We start from the raw sequence: 6730 nt of genomic DNA on the forward strand, positions 1-6730 counted from the left end.
TGCTTGCAAGGCAAGCACTCTATCAACTGAGCTAACTGAGTGTGATACTGGCTTCGTAGAATGAATTTGAAAGTGTCCTGTTCCTTTCTATTTCGTGGAATAATTTGAGGAGGTTTGGCATTAGTTCTTCTTTGAAGGTCTGGTAGAATTCAGTTGAGAAGCCATCTGGTCCTGGGTTTTTCTTTGTTGGAAGACTTTTTATTACTGCTTCTATCTCATTGCTAATTACCATTGGTCTGTTCAGGTTTTCTATGCTCTATTGATTCAGTTTTGGTAGGTTGTATATGTCTAGAAAGGTATCCATTTCTTGTAGGTTTTTCAATTTATTGGCATATAAGTTTTCAAAATAATCTCTAATTATCTTCTTAATTTCTGTGATGTCTGTGGCGATTTCTCCTTTTTCATTTCTAATTTCTTTTGGATAGTTTGACTAAGGGTTTATCAATCTTGTTTATCTTTTCAAATAACCAATTCCTCATTTTGTTGATCTTTTTTGGTGATCTGTTATTCTCAATTTCATTGATTTTGGCTCTGATCTTGTTTTCTTCCTCCTACTGGTTTTGGAATTGGTTTATTCTTATTTTTCACGGGCCTTGAGATGCATCATTAGTTTATTTATTTGGAATCTTTCTTTTTTTCTTATGTAGACACTCATAGCTATAAATTTTCCTCTTAAAACCACCTTTATAGTGTCTCAGAGGTTCTGGTTTGTTGTATCACTATTACTGTTTGATTCTAAGAACTTTTAAATTTTGCCCCTAATTTCTTCTACACCTGTTCATCATTCAAAGTGTATTTTTCAATCTCCATCTGTTTATATAGTTTCTGTAGGGATTTTTTTGTGTTGGTTTCTAATTTCATTCCATTATGATTCAATAAGATGCAAGGAGTTATATCTACTTTCTTTTGTATTTGCTAAGAGTTTCTTTGTGGCCTAAAATATGGTCTATTTTGGAGAAGACTACATGGACCACTGAGAAGAAAGTGTATTTAGATGTGAAATAAAATATTCTATTCATATCTGTTAAATATATTTGATTTATAATATTTTTTTCATGTCCAAAGAAGCTGTACTGAGTTTATGTTTCATGACCTATTGGTGAGAAAGATATGTTGAAATCACCCAGTATTATTGTAGTATTGGGGTTTATGTAGTAGTAGGGTTCACTGTAGTAGTGAGTCTTTGAGTAGTGTCTGTTTTATGTAATTAGGTGCATCAACATTTGGGGCATAAATATTTACTAGCATTATATTTCTGGTTAGATTGTTCCCTTTTGTCTCTTCTGATTAATTTTAGCTTATCTGCTTTGTTGAATACAGAGTAGCTACTCCTGATTGTTTTGGGGCTCCATTTGCATGATATATCAATTTCTTTTGGCCCATGACTGTCTTTGCCTGTAAAGTGTCTTTTGCAAACGACATAGTTGGGTTTTGTTTTTCAAATCATTCTGCCAGCCTATTCTTTTAATTATCAAGTTGAGACCATTTACATTCATGTTATTATAGAGAGATATTTATTAATTCCTGCCATTTTGATTTATTTCTAATGTTTAATATAGTCCTATTTTTCAATTGCTTAACTACTCAAAATGATATTTGTTCATCTATGAGTTCTGGGGCTTGTTTTTGAATTCATCTCTGTGAAATATTTACTTATTTTTGGCAGGGGGATACCAGGGATTGAACTCAAGGGGCACTCAACCACTGAGCCACATCTCCATCCCTATTTTGTATTTTTTTTAGAGACAGGGTCTCACTGAGTTGCTTAGCACCTTGCTGTTGCTGAAGCTGACTTTGAACTTGCAATCCTCCTGTTTCAGCCTCCTGAGCCACTGGAATTACAAGCATGTGCCACTGCACCCAGATTATGAAATATTTCTTTAAGCCTTTTCTGTACTGCTGACTTAGTAGTCATGAATGCATTTTGTTTCTGCTTATCTTGGGAAGTTTTTTTTTTTTTTTTTTTTTTTTTTCTCCCACCTTTGATTCTGAAGGATAGCTTTGTTAGGTATACCAATCTTGGTTGACTGTTGTTTTCTTTCAGTAATTCTGATTGACTTGTCTCTAAATTTGACCTGACATTTTTCTCTCAAGGCTTTTAAAATTCTATCTTTGTTCTGTTTGTTAGGCATTTTAATTATAATGTGTTCTGGAGAGATTCTTTTTTGATCTTGTCTATTTGGGGTCCTGAATGCTTCCTGCATCTAAATGTCCATCTTATTCTCAAGTGTTGGAAATTTTTGTTATTATTTCCCTGAGGAAGTTATCCATTCCATTAACCTGCATCTTACAACCCTCTTCAACTCCAGTGATTCTTAAATTTTGTGTCTTAATGTTGTCCCAGAGCTCTTGTATAATCCAGTCATGGTTATTTTCTTTAATACTGTCTGAATATTCAAGGTCAGCCACTTTGTCTTGTAGGTCTAAGAGTCTGTTTTCAGAATGGTCTACTTCTATTAGAGAGACTTTTAACTGAACATTTTATTTGATTTATTGTCTTTCATTTCTTTATTGAATTTATCATTCATATCCTCTACTGAATTCCTTGTTTTTCTGTATTCCCTTGGACTTCATTGATCATTTTTGTAATCATTTTTTAATTCTTTACCTAATGTTTCATCCACTTCAAAAATCTTTGGAGTAAGGAGCTGATAAATTATGAGCTTTAGGTGGTATCACGCTACCTTGTTTTCCCATATTTTTTGTATTCCTGTGTTGGGTTTTATGCATCTGTTGGGATGGCTATTTCTTCCACTCTATGTGTGGACCTTTTTAGGGTACAGCTTTCTCTTGCCAAAAGTGTTCTAGAGTGACCTAGGTTCAGATCTCTCATAGGTGTGGTATTCACAGTCTTTGTGTTAATTCTCTCTGTTTTTGCTGTGGGAATGGATGTCCATGAGTGGGCTCTAAGGAGTTCCCCAGCCATTCATACTTGGGGCTGGTCATACTTAGAGGATTTTTGTTTCTTCTATTCTTTGCATTAACATATAGATGAAGTTTGAGAGTGGTTAATTCGTATGTGGAGCAAGGTGTACTATCTTGGCTGGGTTTAGTTTAGCAGCAGAGTCTCTACCTTGTGAATGGGCAGTGTCCCTGTAAATTTCCAGCACCTCACAGAAAAAGATGAAACAAACAATAGTATCAACTTGTACAAACAATATACAACATTAAAATAAATATCTGGTGTCTACTGTTACATCTACAACACTAATTACCACAAAACCAGGAATGCTGAGGTCAGCAATTGCCAATAGCAAAGGCAAATGACAGTGAACTAGATCTGACTTTAAAGTAAACAACAGGTGTCAACTATGTTATCCACAGTAGTAGTAACTGCAACAACATGAGTGGTGAGAATGTAAGTTATATAAAACCAAATGGTTTTAAAGGATGGTAAAAAGACAGTTAAAAGAAAATGTGATAGAAAGCATAAGAGTGTTCAAAATGTGAGCAGTGAAAATCAGAAGAGATGCCGAAAGTGATGGCTTTAAAGAAAGAGGATGAAAGTAGGAAAAACAAAGGGAGGAAGAGAGAACAAGACAATTTGGTTGTTAGTGGAAGAAGGAGAGGAAGAGAAACAAGAGAAGCAAACAAACAAAAACAAAAACAAGATAACAAATCAAAACCCCTAACCCTCAAAAGATAAGGAAAAATAACTCCCATAAAAATGCTAAGAATGAGAAAAAAGAAATATGCATATATATGTATATAGGTAGATACATACATACATACACACACAAACCCATCAGTATACCAAGAACACTAAAAAAAAATTAAAAGGAAAAAAGATCATTAATGAAAAATGGAAGAATTCTTCACTGAGGTAGTAAAAACAGTAGACAAGGATGGATGGTTACTGTTTACCCCTGATTGTCCTTCTTTCCATTTTTTCTTGGGCTGTGTAGAGATGGGGGTGGCAGGGAATGCAAGGTCTGGAGTTTAATCCCTTCCTCTTTTGGGGTTGCTCACCACACTGCCAGGTGGAGTGGCCTAAAACCAAAGTTGGTTGAAATAGCTCTCAGCTTCCCTTCTCAGCAGTATAAGGTAGGATGGAATGGGAAATACTGCTGATTGCAGTTTTGTCTGGACAGATCAGACCAATTCATTCCCAGGGTGCAGTTGGGTGTTATCTGCTCTGGAGAAATTAGATGAACACACCCCTAGGGCCTGGCAGATGCGGATCTCTGCTGGGAATGTATATCTCAGGAGCCTCCCAAGAATTCTACTTGGGGCAGGGAAGCCAGTCCTCATATACTCTGCTGCCCACAAACACAACCTTCCCAGGCTTAGTCCCTGCGTGTATTCACACCTGTCTGTTCAGTTTCCCAAGCTGCTTCAGCTGGTCATGTGGGCTGCCACACTCAAAGGGAAAGTAAGTTGTAGTTGCCTTCATTTTTCTGACTTGAATTCTCCTGGGTATAATCTTCTCTGTGCCTGTTTCACTCACATTCTGGTAAGTATACCCTAGGCCAGACATTAGGCACGTGCTGGCCACGATTTCCTGGATTCCTGCAGCGGCTGCTGCAGTGTGGCCACCTCAAGGTGGCTCCCGCCTCAGCTCTCTGCTGCCAGTTAAGAAATAAAGAGCAATTTTCAAACACCAGTTTGCTGTGCATCCTTTGAAACAGGTAAGTTCAGGCTGCTTTTCTGATCTATAGATGTTTTCTATGCCAACTCTGTCCATGGTTTCTCTGTTATTCTTCTCCTCTTTGGTGATCCAGCATTGCTACCGCTGCAGATGACTTGGCTTCAAGGTACTGTTTATTGCTCTTTGTTCAAGGCATGCAAATTTCTTAGTCTCTAAGAGATTCAGATTGTCCATTATAGAATTTGAGTGAATTCTCTCTTCCTCCCACCTTGCTGAGAAACACTACTCCTACCGCTTGAACATGGAGCCTTGGACCAACTGGAAATACAACCTTCTTCTAATCCACCCTCTTGAATGTCTCTCCTTAAAATTAATCACTATTGACAGTTTATATTTCTAGAAAGAAGTCTGTACATATAGTGGTAAAGTGAAGTAAATATGTGTTGGTTTTGGTAGAGTGAAGTAGAGTCTTGTTTTGTTGTTGTTTCTTTTTTTCTTTTTTCTTTTTTTCTTTCACAAATAGCTGTTGATTATCTCAACATCATTGATTGGGAAATGACAATGTTTTTCCAAGGGATCTGAAGTCCAACCTTTATCATATACTAAGTTCTCAGATGTACATGAATCTGAGTGTTTGCATCAAATTGTCAATTACTTTGAGTACTTTTAAAATGCCAGAAAGTTCACCTTATGCTGTGTGGTCCAGTCTTCCTCTTGTTTTTCATTTTCAGACTGTTTATGTCTCCCATGTTTGTCTTGGTTGTTCCCCAAACTAAGCCTGCTGGTATTTTGATTGGGATTTCACATACCCTCTAACTTGGAAAGATTATAAAACTCAGTCTTCCTATTCAAGAACTAAGTATGGGTTCGACCTGGCAGTGCATGCCTACAATCCCAATGACTCCAGAGGCTAAGGCAGAAGGATCGCAAGCCAGAGGCCAGCCTCAGCAACTCAGTGAGACACTCTTCAAAATAAAAGATAAAAAGGGCTAGAGGTGCAATGGGGTTGTGATTCAGTGGTAGAGCACTTACCTACCACGTGTGAAGCACTGGGTTTGATCCTTGGCAACACATAAAAATAAATCAATAAAATAAAGGTATTGTGTCCAACTACAACTAATAACATATTTAAAAAGGGAAGTCTTTTCACTTATTTTAGTGTTTCTTTTTTACTCTCAGTAGTCTTAATATTTTCTTCATACAGATATTTCATATTTATTTCTTTTGCTCTTAAATACTTGATCAGTTTGATTGTTGTGAAAAGAAATATTTTCTTCTATTGTAAGTGGTTATTTGTCTAAAGAAAAGCTTTTAGTTTATTCATTAACTCACTTATCACTTAAATTGTGATGTTCTAAATTGTTTGCCAGTTGATTTGGGGTTTTTACGATCATATCAACTGAAAGAAATGATATATTTTGCTGCTTCTTCACGAATGTTATTTCTTTTTTCCCAATTGTGATGATTAGTGATTCCAGAGAAAATATTGAATAATATTGTTGCTAGTAGGTGTCCTTTTTCTCCCTCATTTTAATAGGAATACTTCTGCTGTTTAATTAAAGACAATACTGACCTTTGGGTTGAAATGCTTATTTTTACAAGGTTGATGAAATATCTATGTATTTCTGCTTTACTGGCTTCTCTTCTTCCTCATCCTTCTTTTTTGTGGCAATCAGAAATGAATGTGAAATTTTGTCATGTGTTCTGAACCCTATTTGACCTAATCTCATGGTTTTCTCTCCTTTTTCTTATAATATGGTGGATTATGTTAACAGAGTCCTAATATTGAATCATGCTTGTGTTTCTTCCTTGTGGCATTTAAAAAATACTGATTAATATTTTCTGTTAATAAGTTACTATTATTATTGGTATTGCTGGGGATCCAACCCAGCACCATGAATATAAGCAAGCACTCTACCACCGAGCCACATCTCCAGCCCATTTATTATTTTGCTTTGAAACAAGTGAGATCTCCATTTTGTTTCATCTTTCTAAACTTGATCGGGTTTTGACATCAGTGTTTAAGTGACTTTGTAAAAATATTTCAGAAGTGTTTCTCCTTTCTCTATTCTTTGTAGTATCAGAATTATATTCCATGAAGGTCTGAAAGAATTACCTGTGAAAATGTCTGGGCCTGATTCA

The sequence above is a fragment of the Sciurus vulgaris genome (genome assembly GCF_902686455.1).
Source record: "Sciurus vulgaris genome assembly, chromosome: 17".
In the NCBI taxonomy this organism is placed as follows: domain Eukaryota; kingdom Metazoa; phylum Chordata; class Mammalia; order Rodentia; family Sciuridae; genus Sciurus; species Sciurus vulgaris.